Source organism: Dermacentor andersoni, chromosome 2, assembly GCF_023375885.2.
Source record: "Dermacentor andersoni chromosome 2, qqDerAnde1_hic_scaffold, whole genome shotgun sequence".
Classification (NCBI taxonomy): Eukaryota; Metazoa; Arthropoda; class Arachnida; order Ixodida; family Ixodidae; genus Dermacentor; species Dermacentor andersoni.
In genome coordinates this window covers 253,076,612-253,094,692 of record NC_092815.1, presented here as the reverse complement: position 1 = coordinate 253,094,692, position 18,081 = coordinate 253,076,612, and the positions used below count along the sequence as shown (strand labels likewise).

The 18,081-nt window shown below is 48.8% G+C and overlaps 1 protein-coding gene across 2 annotated transcripts in view; it reads left to right on the top strand.

Annotated features, from left to right (window-relative positions):
* LOC129387016 (uncharacterized) overlaps positions 1-18,081 on the top strand; it is a 403,253-nt gene that overhangs the window by 166,587 nt on the left and 218,585 nt on the right. The gene's annotated exons all lie outside the window — the stretch shown is intronic.

The window sequence follows — 18,081 nt, the reverse complement described above, 5'->3', positions numbered from 1 at the left end:
CTGTTCGTGATCATTTTGACGTCTCAGAGATTCTCGAGCACTGATCTATCACTTTAGCGTGACTTAGTATTTACTTTTATTGTCTCCCTAATTATTTCTCTGGAGCTGGACAGAACACAAAGTGAGTTTATATGTGTGTTGTAGCTCTGGTTTTTGATTAAGGGATGGAATATGTGATGGTGAAATCCGGGGTTGTCCTGTGTATTAGTTCCGATAATGTTTAATGTTAGTTCAGGTAATGCAGAGTAAGGTCGGGACTCCTCGAAACGCTGGTAGCTGTTTGGTGGTTGTTGAGCAGTTTTGTTGTTTTATAGAATGGATTCTGCTATTTCTTTCCATTTTTGGAGTTGTAAGTGTATTCACATAATTGATATGGAACGTTAAAGTCTCCCGTTATTAGCAGGGATGAATCACTTCCCATTGACAAGGCTTGCTAGATAACTTCTCGTATTGCCAGTTGCTAGCGTGATGGCTGGCTGTACATGTTGATTATGAATTATTTTGTTTTCTTTTGGTTGATGATGATAGAATTTCCTCTAGCGTGTACTCGTATTCTTTCTGCGGCATGAGGTGGTTGAAAACAGCAGAGCAGCCTTTGACAGGAATGACTGTGCATTCTTCTGTTGGGATGGCATATGTAATGCATCCTGGCAAATGAGGGTTGCTATTTGTTTCTTATAAAGCAATTAGTTCTGGGTGAGGGTCAAGGGACGATATTTATTCTTGTAAGGCTCCCTACCTGTCTTTTATACCTCGGCAGTTCCACTGGAGAACCATTGTGGCGTTCAACCTATCCTTTAGTCGAGTCGGCATGTTGGTCAGTTGCATTCTTGCTTTCTACCGGGTTTTCTAGTATGTTTGGGTGGGTCCGCGACTGCTCCGTGGGGTTGCGATTTTAGTGCGTTCGATGCGGATGGCGTGGTATTGTATGGTATGGAGAACTTTATTGGGTCCTGAAGGTCAACCGTACGTTGACGCGGGCCGCTCCCACGTTGGGATTGTCAAGCCGAGCCCTTCAGCCACATCGCGGGCCTTCTGGACTGTCCGTAATTGGTCAGAGAGTGATTCACTGTGTAGCATTTGCCGCCACCATTCTTGTTCCTTGTCACAGTCTGTGAAGACCGCGGGGCACTGCCAAAGCATGTGGTCAAGAGTAATGATGCCATTGCACTTATTACAGTTGGTTTGAGCTTCCCTCTCCGGGTAGATCCTGTTAATAAAATCTGGGCTTGGGTATGTTCTTGTCTTTAGCAAACGTAATGTGACCGCTTGGGCTCCGCAAAGCTTACCGTGTGGCAATGGGTATTCCCTTCTGCCTAAATAATAATGCTACGTGATTTCGTGTTAGACTGATTCCCCTTAGTTATTAGTTTTTTGTCGTCGGAGACTTCTGAGCGTCTGAAAGTAGGGGGACAGGGTCGTTGTCGACGTTATTCGCCCGACGTCTGGGAGCACGCCCACCCAAGTTCTCTGTGCAGCCTGCAAGGTGGCTCCATTCTTGCGGATTACGGCTTGACCAATCCGCGCCGGTCCGTCTGAAGTGACTGCTAGAGCTAGCGGCTATATTTTCTTCTGAAGTAGATGGCATGTGGTGAAGGCACTACATGAGCCCGTCCATACTTTTAGGTGATTCTACTTGCACTTTCTTCAGGACTTCCGCGTGCAGTCCATGCATTATTAGTGCTACTACGGCAGAAGGAGGAAGCATAGGCTCGGCCAGCTTTAAAATGAGGCGTTTTTGAAAGAAATACTCGACGAGGGAGCCCTGCTTGAATTTGAAATTAAGCGCGGCGTCCCATCTTTGCACTGGGTTGCTTCGGAATGTCGTCAAGAATTTTCCCTTCCTCTGGTTGCAAGAGTTGCCAGCATCTTCAATAATGTGCAGATAATACCACTTCCGTGCAACACCTCTTAAGTAACTACGCATGTTAGTAATCTTGCCCTCATTAGAGTACCAGTTCTTCTTCCCTGCGGCATATTCATTGAATTCACGACAACTTTCTGGACTTGAAGACATGCCGTCGAATGCACCGGGTTCTACAAATTTAGTCACCGGCTTCTGAGCGTTCAGAGAGCTTATAAGCGATGTCACCAGTTGGTTTTGTTGCGCAATCTGTTCTTGTTGTACCTGAAGAGTTTTCAAAACGAGGCTCACCTCTTCTGTCGAAGATGGGGATTCAGAGTCCTTTCCACGCATCGGTTGAATAACTAATTCATCGAAGATCGTAAGACGCAAGTTCACTTTCGCAGCACCCTTCCGACGTAGTTCAGCAGTGTCCATGGAAGCCTTCTCTAAAACCAGGGGTGCTATGCAGGATGCGCCGAGTTTGGCGAAACTCGGGATCTCAACGAGCTCTGGCGACACCCCAAGATGAAAGCACAAATGGTACCGAGACACAGTTTATCTTTCGACAAGCCTCCAGTTTCATTGGTTTATCTAGATTCACTCTGGGTGGCTATCATTCCTTGGGCGTTGCCTTCTGGGCGGTCGACAAACTGGGGCTCACGTGATCATACCGTCGGTGCATGGTCGCGCCTTCTTTCACTTGTTTGTCGTTCCACCGAGTGCATTACACGCACAAGCGAGTTATAAAAGAAATGCATTTAATACAATAATATTAGTTAGTTTAACGTGGTTTAAAAGCATTTTGAAGCTTACAAGATGTACACTGAATGTGTATTCGACTAATTTGTAATTTAGTACGCTTCGCATTATACCACGAGGGAACGCTGTGGTGGCGTCATCACATACATTCATCGGGCGAGCATGGCGGCTAAACATCGAAGAGGCCCAGTGTAAAGAAACTCGTACAACGAGCTTGCAGTGCGCGACGTAGTGATCAGGCTCGACGATGACCACTATTTCTTGGATAGTTCTGTTCCTCCATGAGCAATCTTTTCGTGCACCCCGAAAGACTGCGAATAGCTTAGGCGATTTTACAGATCGCAACGCGTACCTACTGTTCACGGCACAATCCTGAACAAACAACTTATCCGGTGCTGCTTCTGTGAGTGCGCCGAGTTCCTCCACTCTGCGTGACTGCGAGCGTCACGAATATTGCATAGTGTGTGCAAAAGGAAGACAGCCGATATAGCTACGATGCGAGAAGGAGGTGGTGCCGACGATGGATCTCGCAACCAACACAGTGACGGAGGCATCGACAAACTGCAGATAAGTATATTTCTACTGTTTCATACTTAGCATAATAATAGTGTACGGATTAAGTCACTTTCGTAGTAAGGAACTGAATGTCCAGCAGTTTAAAAAAGGCATTGAGAGCCAATGAGTGTTCGTGCTTTTACATGTACGTGGGCCCGCGAAAATATGGAAAAGATAAAGGTAACCTTCACTAACTTTGTGATATAACAGAAATTCATCAGTGACATTCAGCCCGCAGAATCTATGGAAGAGTATCCTTATCCAGGTTAAATATCAATAGCAGGTACTGATATAAAGCAGGAAACTTATCCAAAAATTTCGTGGGTTGAACAGCACATGGGAGGCATTCCCGAATCGTGATCGCCACGTTACCGATATCCTTTAAAAATGTTTAGAATCGTTGCATTCTACCGGTTATGCAATATGGGACATAAACCTGGAGGTTAACAAAGAAACTTCAGAAGTCGAGGACTGTGCAGAAAAGGAAGTAAAAAAAATTGTTGGAGATAGCATTAAGGCAGGAAGACAGTGGCGTAGCAAACCGTGGCAGCTGATATGCTTGTTGAGATTAAGAAAAAAAAATGGAATCGGTGGGCAGGCCATGCACGTCTTCAATCACTTGTTGCCAATTTATAACAGGTGATTTCCATAAGCGTGACAGAATGGATGTCAAGGAGAGAGAACTGCAGCCGAGGATGGTAGAAAATTGCGTAATGGGACAAAAATATGATGTTTATAGGCATAGGATGCAATCAGCTCGCATAAGACGGGATTGTAGGGAGCGCCATTGATCTTGCAGTGAACAAAAATAGCTTTGTGGTGCTAACAGTAGAGACTCGTGAAGGTTCGAGGACACCTCAGCTGTTGGCACACTAATAAACATTGCAATTGGCTCTGAAAAAAACAACCCGTTATGAAAAATAAAGCAATGTTGTCCCGACAAATTGTTTTATTATGCATACACTAAAGGCTTCCACAGTTAAGGGCAGTTAGTACCAATAGTGCAATGAGCATTTTTATTTGTAAATAATGGTTTATATGAGGTTGATTCATTCCAACAATCCACGTTTTTGCAGCAAAACATTGTGCTGCTGGAGGCACTCAACCGCCTGGTGGCAGTAGGCGAGCGCCAGGCACATGCTCTCGAGAGTGTGGCAAGGTCCAGAGGGCTGCTCTGCAACAGTAGGATCATTGCACTCACTGCTTTCCAGTCGAGCCCCCAGAACACACCTTATGAAGGAGCTTTCAGTTTATTGTTTTGTTTATTATTCAAGAGCATGAATAAAATTATTGCAGTAAACATTGTGCTGTGCATATTGGGACACTTGTAACATGCACTTGATGTCTCTTCAAAACGGGCAAACACGTAAGACAACCTGGACCGTGTAAATGAAAAAGACACTAATGCAGCATATACGTCATTGTGCTGTTTGTTCTTTCTATGTGCAAGAATACAGTGGGTGTTGATTAGCCACAAGATGAACGGTGTGCGTATTTCACAATGAAAAGACAGGAAACGGCATGACCTTAATCATGCTATCACCTATAGCCTGTGCACATGAATGCAACACTCCCCGATTTAAACGTGCCATTACATGCATGTTCGAAACCACATATTCTTTAACAATGTCATATATTTGCATGTACTAATTTTCACACAGCTTAAGCCCATGCATAGCTCACTTGTGATGTATCCATTTCATAGGCCAAATAATTGTACACTTTGTCCTTTTGTGTTGTATGAAAAGCGGCATCCTCTGGTCGGATACAACTTCATAAGACAGGAGAGGCCCCGCCCAGATGACCAAAGCGCAGCAGCCGATTGCCTCCACGTCTAAAGAAATAGTCCCTCTCCAATGAGCGGGTATTAGTGCGTCCAGCGGCACGACGTCAGTGTAGAGTGTGTGCCCATTGGTGCAGGCTTGTGTTCACCTGCCATTGAAGTGCAGATTCTGCGGCCTCCTAAAGTTGTATCAGACTAGAATCACGTAATACCTTGCACTGGTTGCATAGACTTTAGCAACTTCATAGCACACAATGATCAGGAACAGAAATCTATAAAGGCACCCAAGCAAAGCTGGCTGGCCACACTTCCATTATGAGGGGCTGTAAACAGTTCTCGCCAAATATTCCCATGACATCCTTGAAAAAGAGGTGGTGTTTGGCACTTTAGAATCAAAAACAGATTACAGTGAATGTTGTGTACCACGTTAAAACAAAGTGACCTTGGTTATCTGCACAGCATGTAATGAAAGTTCGTGCTTCACATAGGAAACAAAGTGCTCTGTCCCGTACAATTGTCGAGTTCGCTGTGGCACCTATTACGTCATTAGTGCCAACATACAAATTTTCAAAGGCCATTCACTTCACCATTATTTTTGTATGGTGGTTCTTTCAATCAGTGCTTTTATTACATGAGCAGGTGGATTTGAAAGCAAAGCTTTGTTTGCAAACCTTCAGACTTCCATAATTGTGTGGCAAGGCACTGGCATGGTGGAGAATAGCTCACACTTCCTCGGTCCTGCACCAAAGAGGCCCAATGCTCTATTTGAAGTTGGATCACGCAACAATTCGACGGCACACAAAGAAGATTAACACACACAGCAGAGCGTTCTGCTGTGTGTATTTCTCTTCTTTGTGTCCCGTCGAATTGTGCTGCATTTCAGCTTCAAGCTTCTATACCGATACGAGTCTTCAACCTCACCTATGATCTAGTTATTAAGCCACAATAGCGCACATCTTTGAAATGTCCAAACACGAATTAGCTCTCCAACAAATCACCGCAAGCATAAAATTTCGCTGCACAGGTGTATGCACGTGCCATATTCTGTACCACTAAACTCGCAGGAATCAAAGGGGCAAGCATTAACCAGCCTTACTGCTGCCGTTACCATCATCATCATCATGACACCAATAGAAAGACAGTGGTGCGTTTCAGTAAAGGGAGTGCCGGAGGGAAAGGCGTGACAGCGAGGCTTGAGGCTTACAATAAAAATAGCATTTACCAGACATGTTCAATGCCAAAATATGCTGCATATCGCTCATCCTACTTTGGCATTGCGGCAAGCTTTTACACGTTTGAGTATGCCGCAGTTTCTGTAATCATTGCTCTAAAGCTGTACAAAAGGTCTATTCGCTCTGCAATCTTTATCATGGCGGGTTAAAGACCCACTTTTCATTGGCATCTGCACCACATTTCTCCCGATATGTAATTTTGCCTTGGTGGTTCACGACATCTTCACGCACACCGAGTTCTGCAGAGCATTGGATCTGCATTGTTCTACTGCTGAAGAATTAGAGCCCCATTATGAGACGCAAATATACGATTTGTCCATACAGAACAACGCTGCCCCCCCCCCCCCCCAAAAGAAAATACACTGAACCACTGGCACATGCACCAACAGTGAACACAGCAAACACTCTGAAGTATTTTCTTCATGCAAGCCAGCACACTAAGATTCAAAATTGCATTTTCACTTTGCCATAAATGCTTAGGCACAACCGGCTTGGCGCGACATCCCCATCTCGCACTGCAACGAATTGTACAATGCCTTGCTGTTTCATAGTGAGGCCGATAGATGACGCATAACCAAAATTCAGCATTATGCATACAAAGTAACTTGTACTAAACACAAAGTAATCTCATAAAAAACCCAAAGTGTTTTATGAGATTAGCATTCACAGGGTACTTCACACAATTTGTGATATCCATTTATCTATTTACACTTCATTAACCTCTCTCCTCAAAAAGTGAGCCATTTGGAAGGCACCCTGATAGACAAGTAGAACAATCGGTAAAAAGTCAGCAACCAGCGAAAAAGTCAGTATCATAGGCTGCCGCATGTGTGACGTCGGTAACACAAAATTTAAGTCGGCTGCAGAGAAGTGACAAATTTGGCAATATCTTGTCTAGGCATTGCTTCAATGCTAATCACAGTAACGCTGACATTGAAGGCACCTTAATTCCTACGTACGTTCCGTCGACACACCCGACTACGTTCGTAATGTTTCCACGAAGTAAGAAGCTTTCTTCTATAAATGCCCGCTCAGCCGCAGTCTTCGCGAAAGCCAGCCACCGCTTCCGCACTGCCGCATCAATAAGCGCATCAGACATCTCTGACACAGAGGCTCACAGTAGTTTGATGACGTCCAATGTAACGCTCGGCGCCGACGCTTCCCTGAAAACTCCCAGTCCCGTAGAAACGGAGGGCGCAGAGGACTTGCTCCTCAACAGTGAGTGAATGAAGCCCGCCACGCTGTCTCCACAGACGAGAGTCTTCGCCTAGCTCGTCACACAGCCAGCGCACTGATGTCTTCGACAGGCCAAAATGACGCTGAAACTCCACAGTGGTCATGTACGCAAACGGGGCAAGACGGTCATACTGACGCTTGCTGCCGCTGGCTGCAATAACACAGGCTGCTGCTGCCGCCGCCATGTTCCCGAGTTGAACTCGGAGGGGGTTTCGCGATGTACGAGTTTAGCACGAGTTCGCCTGTCAGTCAAAGCCAGAGGTCACGCCCCGCGTGAGGCATGTAACTCTTGTGCGCGCACCCACCACGGTTGGGCCACGCCCAACTTATCTTTCGGCAACAGCGACGCGGTGCCGAGCTGAGAGGCATCAACAATATTCACCACCGACATAAAACACGCACAACACACTGTCATCGGTGATGTACTGCGCACTACTATCAAAAACAAAGCGTTGACTGTCGCTGGCTTATGCATATATCTTCTCGGGCTGAGATGGCCCCACAGCAAGGTTTCATTGCCTGCATCGTGGCGACGTAGCGCACAGTAAATAATTATCGGCACGTCACTGTAGCTGCTTGCAAGGCGTCGATGCGCCGAGGCTGACGACGATGCTGAGGAGTGCGTATCGCAGCAGTCGTTTGAGATGGCTGCTCTGTCATCGGTGATGTATCGGAGCCACAACGTCGTAAACACGATCAGCGTCCGAGAATCACTCGTTCTTCTAGACCCAGTGCAATGGCATTTCTTCATCACAAGCACTGCGCACTCAACAGTTCCACCACCTTCTCAGTTCCAAGTCTCATTTCATAACCGCACACAAGAGCCCTCACCTGCCAAAATGCGATTGCTGCGGTGTCGTTACGATATCCTTCTGCGATCGCTGCTGGCTCCAGCATAAGTAATCCGCAAGCACCTTGGTGCGCACAAAACACTCTAATACTGCGTACATGCGCTCAAAGGCACTTTCACTGGGCAAGCGATGACAAGCGAAGAATTGTTTCGATGGGAAGCACGCACTTCTTCGCAATGCATCGCCGAGGCTTCGCGCAGAAAAATAAACTGGTATATTTTCACTGAACTGCGTCACTATGGGCACTACGGACCGCCATTTGCAGCGACAGCCGTTGCTCCCGTATTTATGACTAGTGTGTCGTTTTTAGTCGGTAAAGCGGGAGCCTTAAAGCGCCTGCGATGAACAGCCGTACCGCGGCGCTGCGTTTTTATTCTCCTAATAAAGAGTGGCGATCACTGACATTATTGAGAATAGCACTGTAGCGCCCCTAGGCGACCTCTCACAGTTTGAACTGCCTCGGGCGTGCGACCCGCTTCAATATATTCGCTTCTAAGCTTTCGCCTCACTGTCGCCACTCGCGGCAGGAAGTGCAAAATTTAATAATTTGCTCGATCTCCGTTTGTCATCAGAAATTTCTAGCATTCAACACGAAAAACAGACACTTAAAGAAATAAAAATGTTCGTTATTTAATTTGTTGTATTTTAACGTATTCGTTTGAGCGAAAGCGTAGGTGCAAGAATGCGCCGCAGGTACCCTGTTCGCATTCGATGGAGCATAAAAAGATAGTTGCCGAAAGAGGAGGCACGCCCTTGACGCGCCCGGGAAAGGCGTGGCAAGCGGCTCACGGCAAGTGTGCAGACAGACAGCGGGACAGTCGCGGTATTGCTAAGTTGCGATAATCCGTTGATAACATTTCGCGGCGCTGGCGCGTTTCGTTGTGCAGCCGTCTGCGCTTGAAACGTGGAAGCAGCGTGCCGCGCAGGGTGCGCTCATGTTGTCATACGCGGCTTTTTGTCTACATATTTTTTTGCCTGCAGCCTTAGCATGAAACGCGCTATCTCCGTTCACTGACTGCTGTCGAGCAAACTCGGGTAAAACTCGGGTGAACGAGAAACTCGGCGCATCCTGCATAGCACCCCAGGTCACGAGCTCTGCCGAATTGAGTTCGCGAGGTAGTTCCACCACTGGTTCGTCTTGAGCTTGGTATCTCGAAAAGATTATCTTCTCTGCGGACGTCTCCTAGAGGAAAAATGTGACCCACATGTTGGAGTCAGTTGTCGGCAGCGCCAAAACAGCTCCTACCATTGCGCTATGCACTTAGGAAAAAGAAACTAGCAAATAGGCACGTCCTGAGCCGGTATTCCCGTATTTTGAGGGTATAATTGCTACTATTGGAAACGTAAAACGGTTTCGTTAAGTAAGCGTCCTTATTAATTCCGACACTATTCTAAAATATTTGAAAAAAGAACAGCTCTAGCTCTAGTTTTCTCTGCTTGAAAGACAGCGAAGAAAATTGCTTGCTTCACCATGTTAACACTGTCTGTTCTTTTATACCGGCCCAGAACAAAACTGGCCGCTCTGCTATCAGTACATTCTATTTGGGAAATAAAGTGGTTTCGGGTGGATGCCATACAGGGCGGTCATACTCTAATATTGGTCTTACACATGTAAACGCAACCCGTTAAAGCTCAGAGTCGCGACATTTTAAATTTCGCTGAACGGTTTCTACGAAAGGGTGGATGTCTAATTTTCCCTATATTGTAACGCACAGTTGAGTGACGCTACTTTAATAACTTTACGCTGGGCGAACTTGTGCCCGACAAACAGCTAAGCGAGAGCCTCGCTAAAACGTCCACAGTCTCTTTCGCCGCGGTGCCGCACTTCTTCTTCCCTCGAGTCCCGCGCTCATAGCACGCTGCTCCGATTGCGCGTGCCTTGCGAGCCCGTGTTGCCCGCTTCACTGCCGCTATCTTTCGCAGGTAGCAGTAAACAGCTGGACGGACGCAGGGAGCGGCTGGCGCGTGTAATTCGAAATCATCTTGTGCCATTGTCCCCCTTCCAAGAGTGCATCGTCCCGATGCTCATACAGAAGACGGTGGTTTCTAGACTACCATGAACTCGCAATGTTTGTAGGCGGAAGCAGTTATTGCCTGTCGTAGTATGGTTTCATTCGGACGACATGGACGATTTCTGTTCGATGCCGCCGTCGTGATGAGGTTACTTGACCTTCTGGAGCAACTTCGTAGTTCAATGGACTAATTCGGCGAATTATCCTATACGGGCCAAAATAACGACGGAGAAGTTTCTCGGATAGGCCGCGCATCCGTACTGGAGTCCACACCCATACTTTGTCTCCAGAAGCATACTGGACGTCTCTTCGTCGCAAGTTGTATCGGTCCGCGTCAGTTTGCTGCTGCTGCTGAATGCGGTGTCGCGCCAGCTGCCGTGCTTCTTCGGCTTTTTGTGTGAAGTCGCTGACGTCATCGTCATTTTCGAAGGTCTCATCTACTGGTAGCATTGCATCTAAGGTCGTGGTGACGGTCCGGCCAAAAACGAGTTGGAAAGGTGTCATTTGAGTCGTCTCTTGTACAGCGGTATTGTACGCGAACGTTGCGTACGGTAGTATTCTGTCCCATGTTCGGTGCTCCATGTCCACGTATATTGACAACATATCAGTCAGCGTTCTGTTCAGTCGTTCAGTCAGCCCATTAGTCTGCGGATGATATGGGGTGGTTTTTCGGTGACTGGTGTGCGTCAATTTCATGATGACCTGGGTCAAATGCGCAGTAAATATGGTTCCTCGGTCCGTGATGAGAACTTTAGGAGCCCCATGCCGTAGTACTATGTTAGTGACGAAAAATTCTGCTACTTCACTGGCCGTTCCTTTGGCAAGAGACCCTGTCTCGGCATATCGAGTTAGGTAGTCAGTTGCAACTACGATCCAACGTTTTCCTGATGACGATGTGGGAAAGGGGCCAAGTAAGTCCATTCCCACTTGAGCGAATGGAGTTTCCGGTGGCTGTATCGGTTGTAGGAGACCTGCTGGCTTGAGTGGTGGTATTTTACGTCTTTGGCAGTCGCGGCAGGTTCTTACGTAGTGTTGCACAGAATTCAATAACTTTGGCCAGTAATACTTCATGCGGATGCGACCGAATGTTCTGCTCACTCCTAAATGTCCTGCTGATGGGTCGTCATGGCATGCTTCCAATATCTCGAGTCGTAACTTTGAAGGTACGACGAGCAGAAACGTCTCTGCACTATGTTCAAAATTTCTTTTGTACAGAACATTATTTCTCAGGACGAACGACGACAAGCTGCGGACAAAAGCTCGTGGAATGTCGACAGGGTGTCCTTCTAGGTAATCAATCAGCAGGCGTAACTCCGCGTCGGATCGCTGATGCTGAGCCATTTGTGATGTTGTCACAGCTCCTAGGAACGGGCTATCCTGTTCATTTTCCCTAAGCGTAGATTCCGTGTATTCAATTGGTGCACGTGACAAGCAATCTGCATCACTATGCTTGTGACCGGACTTGTATACGACCGTTATATCGTATTCCTGCAGCCGTAGACTCCATCTTGCCAGCCGTCCAGATGGGTCTTTGAGATTCGCCAGCCAGCACAACGAATGATGGTCGCTGATAGCTCGGAATGGTCGGCCATATAAGTATGGTCTAAACTTGCTGATGGCCCATATCACCGCGAGGCATTCTTTTTCTGTCACTGAGTAGTTCACCTCAGCCTTCGAAAGTGTTCGACTGGCATACGCAATGACTCGTTCCTCTCCGTTTTGCCACTGAATGAGGACGGCACCCAGGCCTAAATTGCTTGCGTCTGTGTGGATATCAGTTTGGGCTTCCTCATCGAAATGAGCCAGAACTGGGTGGTTCTGAAGACGCTTTCGGAGCTCATTGAATGCATTCTCCTGCTCATTCAACCAGACGAAGGGCACGTCTTCTTTTGTTAGCCGCGTTAGTGGTTCGGCGATCCTTGAAAAATTTTTGACAAAGCGTCTGTAGTAGGCGCAAAGTCCTAAGAATCGCCTAACAGCCTTTTTGTCGGTTGGTTTGGGAAATTTATCCACTGCCGCAGTCTTCTCAGGGTCCGGACGAATGCCTGCTGAACTGACGACATGGCCGAGGAAAAGGAGCTCGCGAAAGCCGAAATGACATTTCTGCGGTTTTATCGTCAGACCTGCTGATCTAATAGCTTTCATCACAGCCCGCAGTCGTTCTACATGCTGCTCGAAGGTGGTAGAAAAAACCACGACATCGTCAAGATAAACGAGACAGGTTTGCCATTTCAGACCGGTGAGCACAGTGTCCATCATCCGCTGAAATGTGGCAGGTGCGGAACAAAGGCCGAATGGGAGCACTTTGAACTCGTACAGTCCATCTGGCGTCACAAACGCCGTCTTTTCACGATCTCGTTCGTCCACTTCTATCTGCCAGTAGCCGCTTTTGAGGTCCAGGGAGGAAAAGAATTTGGCATCTCGTAGTCTATCTAGAGTGTCATCGATTCTTGGAAGTGGGTACACATCCCGCTTTGTGACGGCGTTCAGCTTTCGGTAATCAATGCAGAAGCGCAAGGTTTGGTCCTTTTTCTTTACCAGTACCACAGGCGACGCCCACGGACTTGCCGACGGCTGAATTACGTCGTCTTCAAGCATTTCCTTAACTTGACTTCCGATGGCTTCCCTCTCTTTTGGTGACACTCGGTAGGGATGCTGGCAAATAGGCCTCACTGATTCGTCAACAAGTATCCGATGTTTAGCAATAGATGTCCGCCGAACTTTGGATGACATTGAAAAACATTCGGCGAATTCTTTTACGAGGTTCTCTATTTGCTCCTTCTGTCTGGGCGATAGGCCTCGTTCGATGTCGATGGCTGCAAGGACAGAATCCACATCTTGGAAATTCGATGGTGAAGACTCTGGAATGCTGAGATCTGTAACTTGGACGAAGTTATTAAGGCTGGCAATAACGGTTCCCTTCGCGACATGTTGCACCTCATTTCCAAAATTCGTGAGGAAAACATTGGCACATCCGCCACGCAGCTGAACAAGGCCTCTTGCCATGCAGATCCCTTTTTCGAGTAGGAGACTGGTGTTGCTGTCTGCAATTCCTTCGTAGTCGCTGAACGCGTCGCTTCTGACTGTGACGGCTACGCTGGATCTCGGAGGGAGCATCACGTCGTCATCGGCAATGTAAAGGGCGTCGAATTTTTCTTCAGTGTTGAATGCTGCGACAGCGTGCTTGGTTGAGAAGGAAACACATGATTCCCGCAAGTTGATTATAGCGCCATTATCCTGCAAGAAGTCCATGCCAATAATCAAGTCTCTTGAGCACTCGGAAAGCACGATAAAGCTGGCGACGTACGTGAAGCCTCGTATTCCTATTCTAGCCGTACACTTGCCCATCGGGTCGATGAGGTGTCCTCCTGCTGTGCGAACTTGTGGCCCTTTCCATGGAGTCAGCACTTTCTTTAGTTTCCTGGCGAGCTCACTACTTATTACCGAGTAATCCGCACCTGTATCCACTAACGCGTTCACTTCGTAACCGTCGACAAACACACGTAAATCGGAAGCAACGTCGCTCTTATGGCACTGGTTTCCGAGTCCCTCGTCGTCGCTCGGAATCATCGATGGAGGTTCTTCTCTTTTCGCGTCGGCAGCGGCCTTACCTCCCGAGGCCGCTGACTCTAGTTTTCCCGACGCGGGCTCTGTGAACGGCGTCTTGGGGAGCTTGAAGACGGGCGGGGGCTCGGTGACCGATGCCTCAACGGCGCTGTTGATCGAGGTTGGTGTTGCTGGTAGGCGTATGGGGAGCTTTGACGAGTAGACAGGTACTCTTCGATTTCAAATGGACGCTCGCCATTTCGAGGGCAAGGTGCGTTCACCGGAAAACCACGAAGCCCTGCCTGGCGATAGTGGCACATTCTGTACAGGTGGCCAGCCTCACCGCAGTGGTAGCAGAGCGGTATTCGGTCATGAGTGCGCCATACATCGGTCTTCCTAAATCTTCTTTCGGGTGGCGGCAGCGTATTTCGAGGCATCGAGCTATGCATAGAGGAAGTGGCTGCGACGTCAGCACGTCCGGGAGTTTGCCGCAGCACATCGGCATACGAGACGCTCGGCTGGCGCAGTGATGGCGCTTGGGGCTGTGCACTCAGCTGTGGTTCCCGGACCGCCTGTCTGACCTCTTCGCGAACCACGTCTGCCAGCGAAGAGGGCGTCGGAGCGTTGTGGTCAAGCCGTAGCCTCTGAAGCTCTTCTCGCACTACAGATCGCACGATCTCCCGTATGACCTCCATGCTGTTTCCGATGGCGGCTGGAACTGAGCCTACAGAGCTGATGTTCATTTCCCGGTTGTACATCCTTGATCGCTGTTGCAAGGTGCTTTCCATTGTCGTCGCCTCAGAGCGAAACTGAGCGACGGTGCGCGGCGGGCTCCGAACCAACCCTGCGAACAGTTCCTGTTTTACGCCTCGCATTAAATGGCGGAGTTTCTTGTCTTCGCTCATGTTCGGATCAGCTCGGCGGAATAGGCGGGACATGTCTTCTACATACATAGCCACGCTTTCATTATTCCGCTGGTTTCTTGCTTGCAGGGCAGCTTCGGCCCTCTCCCTGCGGTCGGTACTCGGGTAAGTCGCAAGCAACTCCCGCCGGAAAGCATCCCACGAGACAATTGTCGCTTCGTGGTTTTCAAACCACGTTCGTGCGCTGTCCTCTAACGCGAAGTAAACGTTTCGTAGCTTGCGCTCTCCGTTCCATCCACTGAACTCAGCGACGCGCTCAAAGCGTTCCAGCCAGTCCTCTGCGTCTTCAAATGTGTCGCCATGGAAAGGCTCTGGCGTCATTGGCGAGTTCATCACGATGTGAGTTGGCGTGATTTGGGTTGCCATCTCGGTAGCGCTTCCGTTAGCAGCTGCTGATGCTCCGATAGAATCCGGCAAAGGTGAAAACTCGGGGGGCTCACCACGTAGCCGACGGCTGCTGCGTTGGTGAACAGGAGTCAATTCGATGGGTCCAAGTTGCCGTGAGTCCGGGCTCCTTTCTCTGACTCGAGGAGGGCTTGAAATCATTACCCAGCACTTCCACCAGAAATGTAACGCACAGTTGAGTGACGCTACTTTAATAACTTTACGCTGGGCGAACTTGTGCCCGACAAACAGCTAAGCGAGAGCCTCGCTAAAACGTCCACAGTCTCTTTCGCCGCGGTGCCGCACTTCTTCTTCCCTCGAGTCCCGCGCTCATAGCACGCTGCTCCGATTGCGCGTGCCTTGCGAGCCCGTGTTGCCCGCTTCACTGCCGCTATCTTTCGCAGGTAGCAGTAAACAGCTGGACGGACGCAGGGAGCGGCTGGCGCGTGTAATTCGAAATCATCTTGTGTCAATATTAATAACCTCTCTCCACCTTGCGGGTTTCCGCAGAACTATTTCGTCGAACTCTTGCCTTTGTTTCGAGTTGTTGACAAATTCGACTTCGTCCTACTATCTGCTAGCCGCCTGGTTAGCTCAGATGATAGAGCGGCTGCCCCGGAAAGGCGGTGGTCCCGGGTTCGAGTCCCGGACCAGGACGTAATTTTCTTCAACTGCGAGGCTTTTCTATTGAGGAACCCGTATGCGTTTTCCTTCTAGTGGTTGCTACGAACGGGAACATGTCTAATTTTCCCTTTATTAATCACCTCTCTCCACTTTGGAATTTGCGCAGAACTATTTCGTCAAACTCTTGCCTTCGCTTGTACTTGTTGACAAATTCGACTTCGCCCTACTATCTGCTAGCCGCCTGGTTAGCTCAGATGGTAGAGCGGCTGCGCCGGGAAGGTGGTGGTCCCGGGTTTGAGTACCGGACCAGGGGTGCTATGCGGGATGCGCCGAGTTTCTCGTTCACCCGAGTTTTACCCAAGTTTCTTCGACGGCAGTCAGTGAGCGGAGATAGCGTGGAACGCGCAAAAGCTACAGGCCAAAAAAAAGTTGACAAAAAGCCGGTTATGACAACATGAGCGCACCCTGCGCGACACGCTGCGTCCACGTTTCAAGCGCAGAAGGCTGCACAACGAAACGCGCCAGCGCTGCCTATTCTTATCAACGGATTATCGCAACTTAGCAATACCGTGACTGTCCCGCTGTCTAACTTCACACTTACCGTGAGCCGCTTACGACGCCTTTCTCGGACGCGTCAAGGGCGGGCCTCCTCTTTCGGGCACTACTTTTCTATCCTCCGTCGATTGCGAACAGGGTGCGGCGCATTCTTGCACCTACACTTACCCTCAGTCGAATACGTTAAAACACAACAAATAAAATAACAAACATTTATCTCTTTAAGTATCTGTTTTTCGTTTTAAATGCTACAAATTTCTGATGACAAACGGAGTCGAGCAAATTATGAAATTTTGCACTTCTTGCCGCGAGTGGCGACAGTGAGGCGAAAGCTTAGAAAGCGGATACATTGAAGCGGGTCGCAAGCACGAGGGAGTTCATACGGTGAGAAGTCGCGTAGGGGCGCTGCAGTGCTATTCTCAATAAAAGCAGTCATGACCACTTTTTCTCTATTAGGGAAATAGAAACGGAGCGCCGTGGTACGGTTGTTCATCGCAAGCGCTTCACTAGGCTATTACAGCCCCCATTTTACCAACTAAAAACGTTACACTAGTCATAGATACGGGAGCAACGGCTGTCGCTGCAAAATGATGCTACGTTGTTTTAGGGTCTCGAGTGACGCAGTTCAGTGAAAATGTACCAGTTTATCTTCGTGCGCGAAGCCTGTGCGATGCATTGCGAAGAAGTTCGTGCCTCCCAGCGACACAACTCATCGCTTGTCATCGCTTGCCCGGCGAACGTGCCCCTGAGCGCATGTACGAAGTATTTGAGTGTGTTGTATACTCCAAGGTGCTTTCGGATTTCCTACCTCTGCTGGAGCCAGCATCAATCGCAGATGGATATCGTAATGACAGCGCAGCAATGGCATTTTGGCACGTGAGGGCTCTTGTGTCCAGTTATGAAATGAGACTTCGAACGGAAGAAGGTGTTGGAACTGGTGAGTGCGCAGTGCTTGTGATGAAGAAAGGCCATTGCTCTGGGTCTAGAAAAGCGAGCGATTATCGGACGCTGATCGTGTTTGCGAAGCTGGGGCTCTGATCAACGCTCCGATACATCACCGATGACAGAGCAGCCATCTCAAACGACTGCTGCGATACGCACTCATTAGCATCGTCGCCCACCCCGGTGCATCGAAGCCTTGCGAGCAGCTACAGTGACGTGCCGATAATCATTTACTCTGCGCTACGTCGCCACAATGCAGGTAATGAAACCGTGTTATGGGGCCGTCTCAGCCCGAAAGATATATGCATAAGCCAGCGACAGCGAATGCTTTGTTTTTGATAGTGTTGCTGAATACATCACTGATGAGAGTACGTTGTGCGTGTTTTATGTCGGCGGTCAAGGTTGTTGATACCTCTCTGCTCCGCACCGCGTGGCTGTTGCCGAAAAATAAGTTGGGCGTGGCACAACCGTGGTTGGTGCGCGCACAAGAGTTACATTCCTCGCGCGGGGCGTGGCCTCCGGTTTTGATTGACAGGTGATCTTGTGCTAAACTCGTACATCGCGAAACCCCCTCCGAGTTCCACTCGGGAACATGGCAACGGCAGCAGCTGCGTGTGTCGTTGCATCCATCCACAGCAAACGTCGTGTATGACCGTCTGGACCCGTTCACGTTTATGACCGACGTGGAGTTTCAGCGTCATTTTCGCCTGTCGAAGGCGTCAGTGCACTGGCTGTGTGATGAGCTAGCGAAGACTCGTCTGCGGAGACAGCGTGGTGGGCTTCATTCGCTCACCGCCGAAGAGCAAGTCCTCTGCGCCCTTCGTTTCTACGGG